At 33.3% G+C, this 21063-nt stretch overlaps 2 long non-coding RNA genes across 2 annotated transcripts; both read left to right on the plus strand.

Moving 5' to 3' along the window:
• Positions 1 to 5799: 5799 nt before the first annotated feature.
• LOC127532540 (uncharacterized) lies at positions 5800 to 16070 on the plus strand. Its single transcript, XR_007939960.1, has 5 exons — positions 5800 to 5865; positions 6400 to 6644; positions 7747 to 7905; positions 15812 to 15933; positions 16016 to 16070. It is a non-coding gene; the product is annotated as an uncharacterized LOC127532540 (long non-coding RNA).
• Position 16071: 1 nt separating this feature from the next.
• On the plus strand, positions 16072 to 20259 carry LOC127532541 (uncharacterized). The gene is made up of 3 exons (XR_007939961.1): positions 16072 to 16164; positions 18177 to 18303; positions 20229 to 20259. It is a non-coding gene; the product is annotated as an uncharacterized LOC127532541 (long non-coding RNA).
• The last annotated feature ends 804 nt before the right edge of the window (positions 20260 to 21063 follow it).

The raw sequence follows: 21063 nt of genomic DNA on the forward strand, positions 1-21063 counted from the left end.
CATCTTCCATCTCCAGCCATATATACTGATAAATCACAGGCCTACAGAAGTTCTTATTTTCTTTCAACGCTTTGGAAAATATGATTACAAAACAGCTATGGATTATGTAAATGGTTTTAAGAAATTTTGAGCTGATTTTTATGTGTTTGCTGTGGGTCAATAGAGGATCCCATCTTTGAGTACCTGAAGAAGCCCTTTGGTGTGAAGTTGTATCTTACTGTACCAACTAAATATCAGTTGCTGATTAGTTCCTGATGTCAGAATATCTTATTGTAGCTCTTTTATAGTCACTCAAGCTATTTTGCCACTTGTCTCCATAGAAATCTGGTGGTAGTGGTGGTTAAGTTATTCTTTCTCCCTGGTCAGGTAGTATGGCCACTTTATGTAAACCTATTCACTGGCGAACTGCGCTTTCAAAAATATCCTTAGAACACTTTAGTGCACATGCTACCTTTTTGGATCCATTTCATTGCTTATGCACGGACATTGCCATTTTTCTTAATTTTTTAGGGTAGTGTTTTGACTGATATGTTCAATTATACAATATTAAACTATAAGATGCAAATCCAAGCATGTAGAAAAGAGAATTTGCAACTGTAGTACTAATGTTAGCTTTCACGCACGTTATAAAAGCTTGGGCATAATTAACCACACTTGATTTGCAATTGTGTGTCTTTATAAGGAATGCTCCTTAGGGGGTTGAATAATTTTGAAACTGCACTAGTTATTAAAATGAACATTTTGTGTGGAATTTAGAGAAAACTCTTGTATTATTGGTTACATTCAGCTGTTTAAAATCCACTTGTTTGTTAAATTTATTCCAAACAACTTAAAAGTTGTAGATAGTACTTAAAACCCAAATTGAATAATTTTGGTTGCAACTTTGGCTAAAGTACAACACAATACTAACCCAACAGAGTAATGCTAATAACCACCAGTCTGGCTCAGGACTATCAGGAACTTAGAGTTGGATACAGAACAGGGGTAAAGGGGCTGAAGCTGGGGGTCTTTGGTATCTGGCGTTGGCTTGGCAGGGTTTGCTGGTGATGTGGTTCAGCCCGATCTCACGAGGATTCGTGAAACTGTCACGTAAATTTTAGTTTCGGTTTCGTGCGCACCAACACGATTTCGTCATGTTTTTCGTGCCGCTCACCACGAAATGCGCACCAATGTATTTTAAACGGCGGACTTTTCGTGCCACTCAGAACGTATTTCAAAAGAATGTGTATGTTATATTTTAATGTAAAACCGTGGCGAATCCAACGCTATATTTTGCATGACATCGTCCCTAACCATAACCCTAACCATAACCCTAACCATAACCTAACCATAACCCGGTGGTACACTTACCAATTTGCATAGGAATTTAAAGAATGTCCGGCGGCCGCAAACGCGATCACACAAGCAGTATACGCCGATGGACAGCTTAGATCGTCATGAATCCGCCGGTATAAACCACTTTCAGATGTGATTACCACAGTGGGTTTCGTTGTGAGCAACACGAAAAACATTTCGTGGTGAGCGGCACGAAAAACATGACGAAATCGTGTTGGTGCGCACGAAACCGAAACAAAAACTTACGTGACAGTTTCACGAATCCCCGTGAGACCGGGTTGCGTGGTTTGGCATGACAGCAGTTGGTCCAGAAGGTGTGGGGGATGATCTGGAGACGGAGGTGAGTGGACGGTGGATCTCGAATTCCAAAAGGAAGCTGATGGCAGAGGCTTGAGACAGACAGTTCCAGGGGGGAGGCACAACCAGACAGGTGTAGTTCTTGACCCTTTAGTTGTAGTTGTTGACCCTTTAGTTGTAGTTTTTGACCTCCTAGTTGTAGTTTTAAACCCAGTGTTGCAAACTCCTCAGTAAGGAAAGTAGCTGTTGGCTGTCCTAAAAGTCACTTGAAGTCACTAAATGATGTCATCACCAAATCTGCATATTTCCAGTTTGCATGTAATTGTAATCATGTCAGAGCTCCCTTCTCATCCCCTGTCTTTCCCATCTGGCATCCTAAATACCTTTTCCCCATCTCTCTCCCACTCATGCTCCCCTCTCACTCTGTCCCTCAGTTTCTGTCTGGTCTCCCATCCGCTCCTCTGCCCTGTCTGTCTTGCTGTCTCCCATCCGCTCCTCTGTCCTGTCTCTCCCTCTACAGCTCGGTGCCTGAGTGGAGTCCAGCTTCTCAGCTGACTCCACTCAGGCAATCAACCTCCTCTACGGCTCCCGGACAGCTGACGATCATCGACCTGATTACACACCCCAGCAATAAGTACCGGCTCATCCTTCCACTCCCTGCCAGATTGTTGAACCAAGACACCTCAGTCAGCTGTCCGGGATCCCCGCCATCCTCCTTCCCCTCCGGCTCTCCCCAATCCAGTCATCACCGGTTTTTCCCTCCTGCCCATGCCTGGACTCCCTATTCCTGCCTGGACCCCTTCTGTCCCTGCCTGGATTCCCCCGTTCCTGGCCAAAACCCCCCACTACACCAGCCGCTCCTGCACTCTGGTTTTCCCCTCACCGAGCCATTATTCACCCCTCCATCAATAAAACTCCTCCTCAGTTCCACCAGCCTTGGTAGTGTGGCTTTCTGTTTGGGTCCACCTTCTGAGCCCGTGACAATCAATGTTGTAGGAGAGAGGAATAACATTGTGGGAGAGACAAAAAGTGAGTAAAAAAAACACCCAAATGATGTTTTTGAACTAGAGACTAAATGCATGGATTTGTTTTAGTATGACAGTGAAGGAACGTTTTCATTTACACACGTGGACAAAATTGTTGGTACCCCTCAGTTAAAGAAGGAAAAACCCACAATTCTCACTGAAATCACTTGAAACTCACAAAAGTAACAATAAATAAAAATTTATTGAAAATTAAATAATCAAAATCAGCATCACTTTTGAATTGTTGATTAACATAATTATTTAAAAAAACAAACTAATGAAATAGGGCTGGACAAAAATGATGGTACCCATAACTTAATATTTTGTTGCACAACCTTTTGAGGCAATCACTGCAATTAAACGATTTCTGTATTTGTCAATGAGCGTTCTGCAGCTGTCAACAGGTATTTTGGCCCACTCCTCATGAGCAAACAGCTCCAGTTGTCTCAGGTTTGATGGGTGTCTTCTCCAAATGGCATGTTTCAGCTCCTTCCACATATGTTCAATGGGATTCAGATCTGGGCTCATAGAAGGCCACTTTAGAATAGTCCAACGCTTTTCTCTCAGCCATTCTTGGGTGTTTTTGGCTGTGTGTTTTGGATCGTTGTCCTGTTGGAAGACCCATGACCTGCGACTGAGACCAAGCTTTCTGACACTAGGCAGCACATTTCTCTCCAGAATGCCTTGATAGTCTTCAGATTTCGTCGTACCTTGCACACTTTCAAGACACCCTGTGCCAGATGCAGCAAAGCAGCCCCAAAACATTACTGAGCCTCCTCCATGTTTCACCGTAGGGACAGTGTTCTTTCTTCGTATGCTTGGTTTTTGAGTCTATGAACATAGAGTTGATGTGCCTTACCAAAAAGCTCCAGTTTGGTCTCATCTGTCCAAAGGACATTCTCCCAGAAGCTTTGTGGCTTGTCAACATGCATTTTTGCAAATTCCAGTCTGGCTTTTTTATGAGTTTTTTTTCAGCAGTGGTGTCCTCCTTGGTCGTCTCCCATGAAGTCCACTTTGGCTCAAACAACGACGAATGGTGCGATCTGACACTGATGTACCTTGGCCTTGGAGTTCACCTTTAATTTCTTTGGAGGTTGCTCTGGGCTCTTTGGATACAATTCGAACGATCCGTCTCTTCAATTTGTCATCAATTTTCCTCTTGCGGCCACGTCCAGGGAGGTTGGCTACTGTCCCGTGGGTCTTGAACTTCTGAATAATATGAGCCACTGTTGTCACAGGAACTTCAAGCTGTTTAGAGATGGTCTTATAGCCTTTACCTTTAAGATGTTTGTCTATCATTTTTTTTCGGATGTCCTGGGACAATTCTCTCCTTCGCTTTCTGTTGTCCATGTTCAGTGTGGTACACACTTTTCCCAACAGCAGGGTGACTACTTGTCTCCCTTTAAATAGCAGACTGACTGATTATGAGTTTGAAACACTGTGATGTCAATTAATGACACACCTGAGTTAATCATGTCACTCTGGTCAAATAGTTTTCAATCTTTTATAGAGGTACCATCATTTTGTCCAGGCCTGTTTCATGAGTTTGTTTTTTAAATAATTATGTTAATCAACAATTCAAAAGTAATGGCTGTTTTTGATTATTTAATTTTCAATAAATTTTTATTTATTGTTACTTTTGTGAGTTTCAAGTGATTTCAGTGAGAATTGTGGGTTTTCCTTCTTTAACTGAGGGGTACCAACAATTTTGTCCACGTGTGTATATCCCACTCTGTAAGCAAAGACGGGGTCTGCAGCGACTTTGTGCGATTCATCTGCTGTCTGGCAGCGGAGTGATGTGGGTCTCCTCCAATCGGACACTGGGATGCTGCGGGGCTCCTACCACGGACCACCTGTGAGTGCTTTGTGATGGGGAGGAGCACACAGCAGCACCTGCTGCTTGTTGAAGACAGTAGATACAAAACGATCTGAGCTTTCATTTCAGAGTCTCTAAAACACCAGAAAAAGTTGCTAGATTTGTTGCTGGTCGCTTTTGACAAAGAAAAGTCGCCAGAAGGCTTTGGAAAGTCGCTAGATTTAGTCACTAAGTTGGCAACACTGTTTAAACCACCTAGTTGTAGTTCTTGACCTTTCACTGTAGTTTTACATCTTAAGTTGTAGTTTTACACTTTCAGTGATGGTTCCTGGTTACCTTTCTGAGTAGTTCTTCCTGTAATGATCCTGTTTTGTCAAAATAAAAGCTTCATTTGATTCTGACTTCTGTCGTGTCTCTTGACCAGCACTTGAACTTTTGAAATCTGTAACAGTTGTACACTCAAACACAAAGTCAGTATGTGGAAACCTATTTGCTGATATAAGTATCTCTGATTCTGAATGACCCACTGATTGTTGCTAGCAGTGATTTTTATATACCAACGTTTAAAGAACTAAACACAGAAAAGTCCTCAGAGACCCTCTCACTGTTTGTCATTGATTGTAATTAATAAGTAAAAGTATTTATTCTGTATACCAGGTAAGTTCTATATGATACCTTATAGATTCATTAGATCATTTATGCATCAGATCTTTAGTAGAATCTTACTGCTGCAGCTCCAGGTGGAATTCATTTAAACTGCTTTATATCCAGTCGTCTTATCTGAGTAACATGACCTCAAAGAGATGTAAAATGACCAGAGAAGTAAAATGACCACAAAGAGATGTAAAATGACCACAGAGAGAGGTAAATGACACAAAGAGACATAAAATGAACATAAAGTTATAAAAAACCTTAATGAGACCCAAAAAGAGTCACTAAGAAGCACAAAATGACCTCCAAGGTAACAAATATATAATATATAATAGTGACAGAAATGGTCACAAGCAGTTAAAAAAACTGCAAACGAAATGCAAGTGATGATGATACGATAAGGATAATGAATGGACACAAAATATATAAAAATAGAGGTACAGTAAAATATTTGTTACATTTCCATTATTTTTAATTATTTTTATCACAAAAGTTTTGTTTATTTATTTATTGATAAAATATAATATTTTATATTTTTAAGCATCATATATTTTAAAAGTATTTTGTTTATTATTTTTAAAATATTTTTTTCCTGCTAAAATGCCTAAAAATAAATAAATAAATGACGTAAGTATTTTGGAGGCTCCCATTGGACGGCTGGCCATCCGGAGCCGATGCGGAAACGACGTATGGACGCCAAATATGGCGTCAGATTCAAATGACTGCAGCATAAATGTTCCAGTAAGTGAATATAACGACTTAAAATCAGATTTTTATGAGTTTTAACACTAAAGTTGTTATGTAACTAAACAGCACAGACTGTTTATTATCGTTAAAGTCAGTTTGAAGAAAGCAAAGACGATTGTTGGTTATTAAAGTGTCTGTGTCGAGTGTAAACACGATTCCATTCAGAAAATGTAGGAATTTAGAGTTTCTTCCTATAATGAGTATATATAGGCTCGGTAGTATGAACGTTAGCACGTTTACTAAATACGTGCATCTTCTGATGAATTCGGCATACAAAAGATCCACCAACTAAAGCTTTAATCTGTTTAAAATCACAGTTTAATATGTTAACTCTATAAACGCTGCGTACCGCTCTGCGTAGTGTGAAGATTAAGACCAATAAAAGTACAAAATGTGTACAAATAAGCGTTTTTGATATGTGAAACTGATGCCGGATTAAACAGTTAAAGAAAATGTTTGTTAATATCCGTGTTTTGCTGTGAAATGTAAATAGCTCGGATTATATAGAGGTAATTGTTAAATTGGTAGATTTGTAAATGGAGGCCGGTTTAGCCTGAAGGCGTGAGTGCGTCTGGTGGCAAGGCAACAGCAGCATCTGAGCAACCAGCCTCCCCGGTCCCAGAGCAAGCTGCCACCCGGCTAACGAACCACCAGGCTGGGTAGAGAGCCGGAGACATGCAGCCCGAACCGGCGGAGCGGAGCAGACAGTCCGGCCGGGGCCGAGCGGAGCGGCGGGGAGTCGAAGAGAGGAGGTCCGGGGAGGAAGCACCGAGGTGAGCCGCTGAGCCAACAGTTAAATATTCCACATTTAAATACTAATATCACTTTATAAAAGACTCCTTTACATATTGAAGTGCCAAATCAAGAAAAACTTACTCTCAGTACTAAAACTAGAAGTACAAAGTTTCTATAGCTTTCTTTAATAAACACTTTGTGGATAAAAAACGAATAAAACTTTATTATTTTAAATTATCCTTTAAAAAAAAATGATGTCACCATCCCTCAAAATTACCATAAACATTTAAATAAAATCACATAAAAAGATCAAATGATTAATGATTAAAAAGATCAAATGAAATATTTATCACTTTGTTGTCAAAATAAATAAAATGTCTAAATTATGCTGTAAAATACAAATTATGTTATGTTAATTTTGTCAGTTATGTGTGTTAAATTAAACATTTAAGTTATTTAACTAAATACATTTATTACATAAAATTAATGAAATTAAATTATATTACATTTATTTAAATCAAATTACATCAATTTATTAAATTAAATGTAATTCAGTTAAATAAATGAATTTAATTTAGTGAATGAAATTAATGAAGGCCTTCATTGGACTGAATGAATGAATGAATGAATGAATGGATGGTTTATATCGGTTACAATATTAGTATTATTTAATCTAATATTTAAAGAAAATAAAATTAATTTATAATTTTGTTCAGATAAATTTAATTCATTTTTAATTCAAAATTTTCACAAAATTTATAACAAACTCATATTATTAAAGAGCAAAACTATGTGACATATTGTTGCTTAAAAACAGACATAAATGCTCTAAATTTTGATATAAATCAGAATTGAACATAAAATGATATTATACACGAGAAGTGAATGTTTGGAAATGGAGTCAAAAGAATTACATGAGAAATTATCAAACATTTTATGACATTAAGATCCAGAATGTGACAGAATTGTTCATTAAAGAGTTGGCTTGTCCATTTCCAAAGATTAAAAAGCAGCTTCCTTTAGTTCAAATTAAAGATCTGTTTCTGGTGACGTTTGGATTTTCTGATGCTAAAAACTTTGAGATGTGAAACTCAGGAAAAAAAAACAGATTTTAACTCAGGTTTGTTTAATTTTTTTCAGGTCAAAACTGAAAGAGAAGCAGACAGGAGGAAGAAAGAGGAAGAGCAGGAGAGAGGAAGAGGAAGGAAAGACGGAGGAGAAGAGTCGAGGAGGCTGAGATGGAAAATCAACGAGCTGGAGAAAGAAAAGCTGCAGCTGACGACCGAACACAACCAGGAGGTGAGAATGAAGACGTCCGGATATTAGATAAAGAGTTAAAACGTCCAGATGTTAGATAAAGAGATAAATGTCCAGATGTTAGATAAAGAGTTAAAATGTCCAGATTTAAATAAAGAGTAAAACGTCCAGATGTTAGATAAAGAGTTAAAATGTCCAGATGTTAGATAAAGAGTTAAACCAGATGTTAGATAAAGAGTTAAAATGTCCAGATGTTAAATAAAGAGTAAAAACGTCCAGATGTTAGATAAAGAGTAAAAATGTCCAGATGTTAAATAAAGAGTAAAAACGTCCAGATGTTAGATAAAGAGTTAAAACGTCCAGATGTTAGATAAAGAGTTAAATGTCCAGATGTTAAATAAAGAGTAAAAACGTCCAGATGTTAGATAAAGAGTTAAAACGTCCAGATGTTAGATAAAGAGTAAAACGTCCAGATGTTAGATAAAGAGTAAAAATGTCCAGATGTTAGATAAAGAGTTAAAATGTCCAGATGTTAAAGAGTAAAAATGTCCAGATGTTAAAGAGTAAAAACGTCCAGATGTTAGATAAAGAGTAAAATGTCCAGATGTTAGATAAAGAGTTAAAACGTCCAGATGTTAGATAAGAGTTAAAATGTCCAGATGTTAAATAAAGAGTAAAAACGTCAAGATGTAAAGTAAATGTCCAGAGTTAGATAAGAGTAAACGTCCAGATGTTAGATAAAGAGTTAAAACGTCCAGATGTTAGATAAGGTTCAAATGTCCAGATTAGATAAAGAGTTAAAACGTCCAGATGTTAGATAAAGAGTAAAATGTCCAGATGTTAGATAAAGAGTTAAAACGTCCAGATGTTAGATAAAGAGTAAAACGTCCAGATGTTAGATAAAGAGTTAAAACGTCCAGATGTTAGATAAAGAGTTAAAACGTCCAGATGTTAGAGAGTTAAAACGTCCAGATGTTAGATAGAGTTAAAATGCCAGATGTTAGATAAAGAGTAAAAACGTCCAGATGTTAAATAAAAGTTAAAACGTCCAGATGTTAGATAGAGAGTTAAAACGTCCAGATGTTAAATAAAGAGTTAAAACGTCCAGATGTTAGATAGAGAGTTAAAATGTCCAGATGTTAGATAAAGAGTTAAAACGTCCAGATGTTAAATAAGAGTTAAAACGTCCAGATGTTAGATAGAGAGTTAAAACGTCCAGATGTTAATAAAGAGTAAAACGTCCAGATGTTAGATAAAGAGTTAAAATGTCCAGATGTTAGATAAAGAGTTAAAACGTCCAGATGTTAGATAAAGAGTTAAATGTCCAGATGTTAAATAAAGAGTAAAACGTCCAGATGTTAGATAAAGAGTAAAAATGTCCAGATGTTAGATAAAGAGTAAAACGTCCAGATGTTAGAGTTAAAACGTCCAGATGTTAGATAGAGAGTTAAAAACGTCCAGATTTAGATAAAGAGTTAAAATGTCCAGATGTTAGAGAGTTAAAACGTCCAGATGTTAAAGAGTTAAAACGTCCAGATGTTAGATAAGAGTTAAAACGTCCAGATGTTAGATCGAGAGTTAAACGTCCAGATGTTAGAGAGTTAAAACGTCCAGATGTTAGATCGAGAGTTAAAACGTCCAGATGTTAGATAAAGAGTTAAAAAGTCCAGATGTTAGATAGAGAGTTAAAACGTCCAGATGTTAGAGAGTTAAAACGTCCAGATGTTAGATAAAGAGTTAAAACGTCCAGATGTTAGATAGAGTTAAAACGTCCAGATGTTAGAGAGTTAAAACGTCCAGATGTTAGATAGAGAGTTAAAACGTCCAGATATTAATAGAGTTAAAATGTCCAGATATTAAATAAAGAGTAAAATGTCCAGATATTAAATAAAAGTTAAAATGTCCAGATATTAAATAGAGATAAAATGTCCAGATATTAAATAAAGAGATAAAATGTCCAGATATTAAATAAAAAGTTAAAATGTCCAGATATTAAATAAAAGTTAAAATGTCCAGATATTAATAAAAAGTTAAAATGTCCAGATATTAAATAGAGTTAAAATGTCCAGATATTAAATAAAGAGTAAAATGTCCAGATATTAAATAAAGAGATAAAATGTCCAGATATTAAATAAAAAGTTAAAATGTCCAGATATTAAATAAAAAGTTAAAATGTCCAGATATTAAATAAAAAGTTAAAACGTCCAGATGTTAAAGAGTAAAATGTCCAGATATTAAATAAAGAGATAAAATGTCCAGATATTAAATAAAAAGTTAAAATGTCCAGATATTAAATAAAAAGTTAAAATGTCCAGATATTAAATAAAGAGATAAAATGTCCAGATATTAAATAAAAGTTAAAATGTCCAGATATTAAATAAAGAGATAAAATGTCCAGATATTAAATAAAAAGTAAAATGTCCAGATATTAAATAAAGAGTTAAAATGTCCAGATATTAAATAGAGTTAAAATGTCCAGATATTAAATAAAGAGTAAAATGTCCAGATATTAAATAAAGAGATAAAATGTCCAGATATTAAATAAAAGTTAAAATGTCCAGATATTAATAAAAAGTTAAATGTCCAGATATTAAATAAAAAGTTAAAATGTCCAGATATTAAATAAAAGTTAAAATGTCCAGATATTAATAAAAGTTAAAACGTCCAGATATTAAATAAAGAGATAAAATGTCCAGATATTAAATAAAGAGATAAATGTCCAGATATTAAATAAAAGTTAAAATGTCCAGATATTAAATAAAGAGATAAAATGTCCAGATATTAAATAAAAAGTTAAATGTCCAGATATTAAATAAGAGTTAAAATGTCCAGATATTAATAAAAGTTAAATGTCCAGATATTAAATAAAGAGATAAAATGTCCAGATATTAAATAAGAGATAAAATGTCCAGATATAAATAGAGAGATAAATGTCCAGATATTAAATAAAAGTTAAAACGTCCAGATGTTAAATAGAGTTAAATGTCCAGATGTTAAATAAAGAGTGAAAATGTCCAGATATTAAATAAAAGTTAAACGTCCAGATATTAACTAGAGAAGATAAATGTCCAGATATTAGATAAAGAAATAAAACGTCCAGAATTAAATAAGAGATAAAATGTCCAGATGTTAAATAAAGAGTAAAAACGTCCAGATGTTAGATAAAGAGTAAAAACGTCCAGATGTTAGATAAAGAGTGTAAACGTTCCAGATGTTAGATAAGAGTAAAAACGTCAGATGTTAGATAAAGAGTAAAAATGTCCAGATGTTAGATAAAGAGTTAAAATGTCCAGATGTTAGATAAAGAGTAAAAATGTCCAGATGTTAAAGAGTAAAAACGTCCAGATGTTAGATAAAGAGTAAAAATGTCCAGATGTTAGATAAAGAGTTAAAACGTCAGATGTTAGATAAAGAGTTAAAATGTCCAGATGTTAAATAAAGAGTAAAACGTCCAGATGTTAGATAAAGAGTAAAACGTCCAGATGTTAGATAAGAGTTAAAACGTCCAGATGTTAGATAAAGAGTTCAAATGTCCAGATGTTAGATAAAGAGTTAAAACGTCCAGATGTTAGATAAGAGTAAAAATGTCCAGATGTTAGATAAAGAGTAAAAACGTCCAGATGTTAGTAAAGAGTTAAAATGTCCAGATGTTAGATAAAGAGTTAAAACGTCCAGATGTTAGATAAAGAGTTAAAACGTCCAGATGTTAGAGAGTTAAAACGTCCAGATGTTAGATAGAGTTAAAATGTCCAGATGTTAGATAAAGAGTAAAAACGTCCAGATGTTAAATAAAAAGTTAAAACGTCCAGATGTTAGAGAGTTAAAACGTCCAGATGTTAAATAAAGAGTTAAAACGTCCAGATGTTAGATAGAGAGTTAAAATGTCCAGATGTTAGATAAAGAGTTAAAACGTCCAGATGTTAAATAAAGAGTTAAACCGTCCAGATGTTAGATAGAGAGTTAAAACGCCAGATGTTAAATAAAGAGTTAAAACGTCCAGATGTTAGATAAAGAGTAAAAACGTCCAGATGTTAGATAGAAGAGTAAAAACGTCCAGATGTTAGATAGAGAGTTAAAACGTCCAGATGTTAGATAAAGAGTTAAAATGTCCAGATGTTAGATAGAGTTAAAACGTCCAGATGTTAAAGAGTTAAACGTCCAGATGTTAGATAGAGAGTTAAAACGTCCAGATGTTAGATCGAGAGTTAAAACGTCCAGATGTTAGAGAGTTAAAACGTCCAGATGTTAGATCGAGAGTTAAAACGTCCAGATGTTAGATAAAGAGTTAAAAGTCCAGATGTTAGATAGAGAGTTAAAACGTCCAGATGTTAGATCGAGAGTTAAAACGTCCAGATGTTAGAGAGTTAAAACGTCCAGATGTTAGATCGAGAGTTAAAACGTCCAGAATGTTAGATAAGACGTTAAAAAGTCCAGATGTTAGATAGAGAGTTAAAACGTCCAGATGTTAGAGAGTTAAAACGTCCAGATGTTAGATAAAGAGTTAAAACGTCCAGATGTTAGATAGAGTTAAAACGTCCAGATGTTAGAGAGTTAAAACGTCCAGATGTTAGATAGAGAGTTAAAACGTCCAGATGGTTAAATAGAGTTAAAATGTCCAGATATTAATAAAGAGTAAATGTCCAGAATTAAATAAAAGTTAAAATGTCCAGATATTAAATAGAGTTAAAATGTCCAGATATTAATAAAGAGTAAAATGTCCAGATATTAAATAAAGAGATAAAATGTCCAGATATTAAATAAAAAGTTAAAATGTCCAGATATTAAATAAAAAGTTAAAACGTCCAGATGTTAAAGAGTAAAATGTCCAGATATTAAATAAAGAGATAAAATGTCCAGATATTAAATAAAAGTTAAAATGTCCAGATATTAAATAAAAAGTTAAAATGTCCAGATATTAAATAAAGAGATAAAATGCCAGATATTAAATAAAAAGTTAAAATGTCCAGATATTAAATAAGAGATAAAATGTCCAGATATAAATAAAAGTTAAAATGATCCAGATATTAAATAAAGAGTTAAAATGTCCAGATATAAATAGAGTTAAAATGTCCAGATTATTAAATAAAGAGTAAATGTCCAGATATAAATAAAGAGATAAAATGTCCAGATATTAAATAAAAGTTAAAATGTCCAGATATTAAAATAAAAAGTTAAACGTCCAGATGTTAAAGAGTAAATGTCCAGATATTAAATAAAGAGATAAATGTCCAGATATTAAATAAAAGTTAAATGTCCAGATATTAAATAAAAAGTTAAAATGTCCAGATATTAAATAAAGAGATAAAATGTCCAGATATTAAATAAAAAGTTAAAATGTCCAGATATTAAATAAAGAGATAAAATGTCCAGATATTAAATAAAAAGTTAAAATGTCCAGATATTAAATAAAGAGTTAAAATGTCCAGATATTAAATAGAGTTAAAATTCCAGATATTAAATAAGAGTAAAATGTCCAGATATTAAATAAGAGATAAATGTCCAGATATAAATAAAAAGGTTAAAATGTCCAGATATTAAATAAAGAGATAAAATGTCCAGATATTAAATAAAAAGTTAAAATGTCCAGATATTAAATAAAGAGTTAAAATGTCCAGATATTAAATAAAAGTTAAAATGTCCAGATATTAAATAAAGAGATAAAATGTCCAGATATTAAATAAAGAGATAAAATGTCCAGATATTAATAGAGAGATAAAATGTCCAGATATTAAATAAAAAGTTAAAACGTCCAGATGTTAAATAGAGTTAAAATGTCCAGATGTTAAATAAAGAGTGAATGTCCAGATATTAAATAAAAAGTTAAAACGTCCAGATATTAAATAAAAGTTAAAATGTCCAGATGTTAGAGTTAAAATGTCCAGATATTAAATAAAAAGTAAAAACGTCCAGATATTAAATAAAAGTTAAAACGTCCAGATGTTAAATAAAGAGTGAAAATGTCCAGATATTAAATAAAGTTAAAATGTACAGATATAAATAAAAGTTAAAATGTCCAGAATATTAAATAAAAAGTTAAAATGTCCAGATATTAAATAAAAAGTTAAAATGTCCAGATATTAAATAAAAAGTTAAAACGTCCAGATATTAATAAAGAGATAAAATGTCCAGATATTAAATAAAGAGTTTAAAATGTCCAGATATTAAATAAAGAGTTAAAATGTCCAGATATTAAATAGAGTTAAAATGTCCAGATATTAAATAAAGAGTAAAATGTCCCAGATATTAAATAAAGAGATAAAATGTCCAGATATTAAATAAAAAGTTAAAATGTCCAGATATTAAATAAAAGTTAAAATGTCCAGATATTAAATAAAGAGATAAAAATGTCCAGATATTAAATAAAAAGTTAAAATGTCCAGATATTAAATAAGAGTTAAAATGTCCAGATATTAAAATAGAGTTAAAATGTCCAGATATTAAATAAAGAGTAAAATGTCCAGATATTAAAGTAAAGAGATAAAATGTCCAGATATTAAATAAAAAGTTAAAATGTCCAGATATTAAATAAAAAGTTAAAATGTCCAGATATTAAATAAAAAGTTAAACGTCCAGATGTTAAAGAGTAAATGTCCAGATATTAAATAAAGAGATAAATGTCCAAGTATTAAATAAAAGTTAAAATGTCCAGATATTAAATAAAGAGATAAAATGTCCAGATATTAAATAAAGAGATAAAATGTCCAGATATTAAATAGAGAGATAAAATGTCCAGATATTAAATAAAAGTTAAAACGTCCAGATGTTAAATAGAGTTAAATGTCCAGATGTTAAATAAAGAGTGAAAATGTCCAGATATTAAATAAAAAGTTTAAACGTCCAGATATTAAATAGAGAGATAAAATTCCAGATATTAGATAAAGAATAAAACGTCCAGATATTAAATAAAGAGATAAATGTCCAGATATTAAATAAAAAGTTAAAATGTCCAGATATTAAATAGAGAGATAAAATGTCCAGATATTAGATAAAGAAATAAACGTCCAGATATTAAATAAAGAGATAAAATGTACAGATATTAAATAAAAGTTAAAATGTCCAGATATTAAATAAAAAGTTAAAGTCCAGATATTAAATAAAAAGTTAAAAACGTCCAGATGTTAGAGTTAAAATGTCCAGATATTAATAAAAAGTTAAAAATGTCCAGATGTTAGATTTAAATGTCCAGATATTAAATAAAAAAGTAAAAACGTCCAGAATTAAATAAAAAGTTAAAACGTCCAGATGTTAAAGAGTTAAAATGTCCAGATATAATAAAAAGTAAAAACGTCCAGATATTAAATAAAGAGTTAAAATGTCCAGATGTTAAATAAAGAGTGAAAACGTCCAGATATTAAATAAAGAGATAAAATGTCCAGATATTAAATAGAGAGTAAAATGTCCAGATATTAAATAAAAAGTAAAAATGTCCAGATATTAAATAAAGAGTTTAAAATGTCCAGATATTAAATAAAAAGTAAAAATGTCCAGATATTAAATAAAAGTAAAAATGTCCAGATATTAAATAAAGAGTTAAAATGTCCAGATATTAATAGAGAGTAAAATGTCCAGATATTAAATAAAAAGTAAAAATGTCCAGATATTAAATAAAAGTTAAAACGTCCAGATATTAATAAAGAGTAAAATGTCCAGATATTAAATAAAAAGTTAAAATGTCAGATATTAAATAAAGAGTTAAAATGTCCAGATATTAAATAAAAAATTAAAATGTCCAGATATTAAATAAAGAGTTAAATGTCCAGATAATTAATAAAGAGATAAAATGTCCAGATGTTAAATAAAGAGTTAAAACGTCCAGATATTAAATAAAAGTTAAAACGTCAGATATTAAATGAAAAATTCAACATCCAGATATTTAAATAGAAAGTAAAACATCCAGATATTAAAGATTAAATGCTGAAAAGTTAAACGTTTGTGTTTTTGTGTCCAGATCTGTCGCCTGCAGGCGGCGTCGACTCGCCTCCGGTCGGTCCATGGAGCTCAGCGAGGCTCAGGGGGCGGAGCTTCAGTACCAGCTGACGGCGAGTCGCAGAGAGAACCAATCGCTGACAGGTAGGGGACTCTGACGCCGCCCTCTGATTGGTCTGTGGCTCCGTTACCGTGGGTGACGTCAGGCTGCTGTCTCTCTGTTCAGGTCGAGCCGCCGTCCTCCCAGGAGACTCTGGATGAGATTGCGCTGCCGCCACCTAGCAGGACCATGATGCCTGCAGCAGGAAGTGAAGGAACGAGATCAGTGATGGAGAAGATGAGCTCTGAAACCAGCGACTCCAGCGACTGCTACAGGTCCAGAACAGTATTATACATGTAATATTTACGTTTCTGTGCACAACAAAGACAAGACTGTAGAAATATGAATGAAAAGGTCAGAATTTTATGACATAATGGTTGAATTATGGTTCAGAAATGAGAATTTCTCAGTTAAAAGTCAGAATTTTGTGAGAAAAAGTCATAATTTTTGACATCAGTGGTCCAATATTATTTAAAAAATTAAAATTTTGCCAGATGTCAAGATTTGTGACAAAAAGTCAAAGTTTTGTCTTAAAAACGTCAAATTATGGTTAAAAAAATTAGAATTTGTCAGTTAAAAGTCAAGATACTGCAACAGAAAGTTAGAAATTGTGACATAACGTCACATTATGGTTAAAAAATAATTCTTAGTTAAAAATCAGGATTCTGCAACAAAAGTCAGAAATTAAAACATCAATTATGGTTTGAAAATTAGAATTTCTTAGTTTAAAGTCAGAACTGGGGGACATAAAATGTCAAATTTTGGTTAAAAATTATATTTGTCAGTTAATCAAAATTTTGTAACAAAAACTCAGAAATTTGAACATAAATGCTCAATTATGATTCAGGTTATTAGAATTTGTCAGTCAAAGTCAAGAATCTGCAACAAAGGTCAGAATTATGACAAAAGCATCAAATTTTGGTTCAAAAGATCTAGTTTGTCATTTAAAAGTCAGAATTCTATGATAAAGTCAGAATTTGTGACAAATGCTCAAATTTTGGTTCAAAAATTAGAATTTGGCAGAAGTCAAGATTCTGTCATGAAATTTGAGATTTGAGACCTAAAAATGTCAATAATGGTTCAAAAAGAGAATTTCTGCAATAAAACGTTAAAGTTTTTGACATAAATGCTCAAAGTACGGTTAAAAACGATAGTTTGTCAGTTAGAAGTCAAGATTCTGTGACAAAAAGTCAGAAATGTGACATAAAAACGTCTGAACTGTGAAAGTAAAGGTTAAATTTGTGCACTGAAGAGAAATCAAAGGCAAAGTGATGAAATGAGAAGTCACAGTTGTATTAAAATGAAGAAGGAAATATTAAAAACAATTAATTGTAAGATTTAAAGATGTAAAAATCTGATGAAATGAAGCAGTCATTCAATTAAATGTCAGAATTATTTATTTTATTAAATAAAAAATCTTGTAATTGTGTGAATCATAAGAATTTTGGAAAGAAAATTTTAGTAAAATTATGAAATAAAAAATTAGAATATTAGTTATTATTTTTAAACAATTAAAATTGCCAATTTTGTCTTAAATAAAATGAAATAACATTTTTTATCAGTCATAAATAAAAATAAAAACAAAAAATTTAAAAACACAATAATGAAATAAGACATATAATTCTTCAGATAAAATATTTTTGAAAAAAGTCTAAATTCTGAGGTTAAAAGACGTAAAAATGATGAAATGAAGACTGAGTTATAAAAGTAAATGTCAATTAAAAAGTTTAATAATATATATAATAAGAGTTCTGAAAAATAGTCAAATACAATATAAATTCTTAAATAAGATTCTAAATTCTGAATAACAGCTTAAAAATATGTTACTGAAAGTCATAATCCTGAAATAATTGTTGTGCTAATTAAAAAAAGATTAAATAGAAAATCAAACGTGTGAAAATAAAAATATACTTTTAATTAAAATTTGAAGAGGTTAAAGAAAAAATATTCAATGTGTCAAAATATTCAATTTAAACTTAATTTTTTGAAATAAAATGTCAAAAATATTGAATAAAAATCTAAATGGCGTCATTAAATGTGAGTCTTGTGATAAAAAATTAGTCAATTTTCTGAAATAAAATAAGAAGTGTTTTTGTTAAAATTATTTAGAAAATGTTTTGAAAATTGTGAAAATAAATAAAATGTAATTGTTGACATTTAAAAAAACATCCATATAATGAGATAAAATGACAGAATTTTAAAATAAAAGTAAAAGTTTGAGTGGCTTCCTAAGCTTAAAATAAACCAGCACATTTAAGGCTGAAGTGAGTTTTATTGTGAAATCTAGGAGCAGCAGGAAGTCCTTCAGGACCTTCAGCAGGAGAAACTGAAGGAGGCTGAAGTGAGGCGACAAACAGACGGACCAGATGAAGCTTCTGAAGGAGAAACTGAAGGAGAGCCGTCGAGAGAACGAGGTGACGGAGGTTTATTAGAACCTGGAGACCTGAATAGATATCTGGAAAGACCAGGATAGATATGTGGAAACGCCAGGAGTAGATATCTGGAAACACCAGGCTAGATATGTGGAAACGCCAGGATAGATATGTGGAACGCCAGGAGTAGATATCTGGAAACACCAGGATAGATATGTGGAAACGCCAGGATAGATATTTGGAAACACCTGGATAGATACAGTGGGTACAGAAAGTGTTCAGACCCTTGAAATTTTTCACTCTGTGTGTCATTGCAGCTATTTGCCAAATCAAAAAAGTTCAATTTTATTTCTCATTAATGTACACTCAGCACCCCATCTTGACAAAAAAAAACAGAATGTAGAATTTTTTTGCAAATGTATTAAAAAGAAAAAACTGAAATATCCCATGGTCAGAAGTATTCAGACCTGTGCTCAGTACTGAGTAGAAGCTCCTTTTCAGCTTAGTACAGCCATGAGTCTTCTTGAATGACGCAACAGTTTTCACGCTGGATGGTGGGGATCCTCTGCCATTCTTCCTTGAGATCCTCTCCAGTTCTGTCAGGTTGGATGGTGAACGTTGGTGGACCAGACATTTGAGGTCTCTCCAGAGATGCTCAATTGGGTTTAGGTCAGGGCTCTGGCTGGGCCAGTCAAGAACCGTCCACAGACAGTTGTTCTGAAGCCACTCCTTTGTTATTTTAGCTGTGTGCTTAGGTCATTGCTGTTGAAAGGTGAACCTTCGGCCCAGTCTGAGGTCCTGAGCCACTCTGGAAGAGGTTTACCTCCAGGATCTCTCTGTACTTGGCCGCATTCCATCTTTCCTTCAAATTGCAACCAGTCGTCCTGTACCTGCAGCTGAAAAACACCCCCACAACATGATGCTCCCACCACCAGTTTCACTGTAGGGATTGTATTGGGCAGGGTGCTGAGCAGTGACTGCTTTCTCTCCACACATACCGCTTAGAATTAGACACCAAAAAGTTCAATCTTGGTCTCATCAGACCAGAGAATCATTATTCTTATAGTCTGGGAGTCCGTCATGTGTTTTTTCAAACTCTATGCTTTCATGTGTCTTGCACTGAGGAGAGCTTCCGCGGGCACTCTGCCATAAAAGCCCCGACTGGTGGAGGGCTGCAGTGATAGTTGACTTTGTGGAACTTTCTCCTGTCTCCCGACTGCATCTCTGTGAAGCTTCAGCCACAGTGATCTTTGGGTTCTTCTTTACCTCTCTCACCAAGGCTCTTCTCCCACCATTGCTCAGTTTGGCTGGACGGCCAGGTCTAGGAAGAGTTGTGCTCGTCCCAAACTTTCTCCATTGAGGATTATGGAGGCCAACTGTGCTCTGAGGAACCTTGAGTGCTGCAGAAATTCTTTTTGTAACCTTGTCCAGATCTGTGCCTTGCCACATTCTGTCTCTGAGCTCCTTGGGCAGTTCTTCCACCTCATGATTCTCATTTGCTCTGACATGCACTGTGAGCTGTAAGGTCTTATATAGACAGGTGTGTGCCTTTCCTAATCAAGTCCAATCAGTTAATTAACACAGCTGGACTCCAATAAAGAAGCAGAACCATGCTGGAGGAGGATCAGAAAGAAATGGACAGCATGTGAGTTAAATATGAATGTCGCTGCAAAGGCTCTGAATACTTCCTGACCATGTGAGATTCAGTTTTTCTTTTTTAATAATTTGCAAAAAGTTTTTTTTCTGTCAAGATGGGGTGCTGAGTGTACATTAATGGAGAAATAAAATGAACTTTTTTGATTTTGGCAAATGGCGGCAATGACAGAGTGAAAATTTCAAAGGAGTCTGAATACTTTCCGTACCCCATTGTATATAGAAATACCAGAATAAATATCTGTAAATACCAGAATAAACATCTGTAAACACCAGGATAGATATTCTATAAAATAGAACTGTTTGTGTTTCAGGTCTCAGAGCAGAAGGTCAAGAGCCCTGGAGCCACCATGGAGGAGAGAAGTCCACTCACCTGGAGACCAAGTTCACCGTCTGAGATCGTCCAGTAACAACACACCTGCAGACTGGGGTTTATATTCGAGTTTACATCATTGCATCTCATGTTATCAGTGTCACTCGTGGATGATTTGTACAGATTTATTTATTTTTTTACAAAATTTGAATTCACTTTTATTAGGCATTGTAGACTCAAATTAAGTCATTTTAGTTGAATTTTATTTCATTTTTGGAAGCACATTGCAGGTTTTTTTGGGTCAGATTAGAGATTTTTCATTTATTTTTCACAATATTTGTCATTTTTTTGCAGTTTTTTCATTCACTTTAAGACCTGCTTTTTTGTCATTTTATCCATTTTCTGCCTCCTGCTGGACAAATGTTCATGAATGTTTGGTAAAATTGTGGGTTTTTTGACTAATCTTAGGTCTTGTGTTGCCATTTTGGACACATTTAGTCCATTACTGATGATTTTGGCAGTTTTAAAACACATTTTCATTGATTTTCTGAATTTGTTTTCAGTGACTCGATGATTTCATGTCATTTTTTTTACAGTTTTAATGTCCAATTTGGACAGATTTTCAGTGATCGGGATGGCTTACTGTCCTTTTTATCCAATATTTGATTGATGTTGGGTTAAATCTCCTGAACATTTTGAACCAAACTAAGTCATCTTTGGATTGATTTTATTTTAATTTTGAACACATTTCCTTCCTGATTTTTTCAACAATATTCTGTCATTTTAGGCACATATTGGATACATTTTGCTCTATTTTTGAGTAGATATTTTGTCAT

Source organism: Acanthochromis polyacanthus, chromosome 24 (assembly GCF_021347895.1).
Source record: "Acanthochromis polyacanthus isolate Apoly-LR-REF ecotype Palm Island chromosome 24, KAUST_Apoly_ChrSc, whole genome shotgun sequence".
Lineage (NCBI taxonomy): Eukaryota > Metazoa > Chordata > Actinopteri > Pomacentridae > Acanthochromis > Acanthochromis polyacanthus.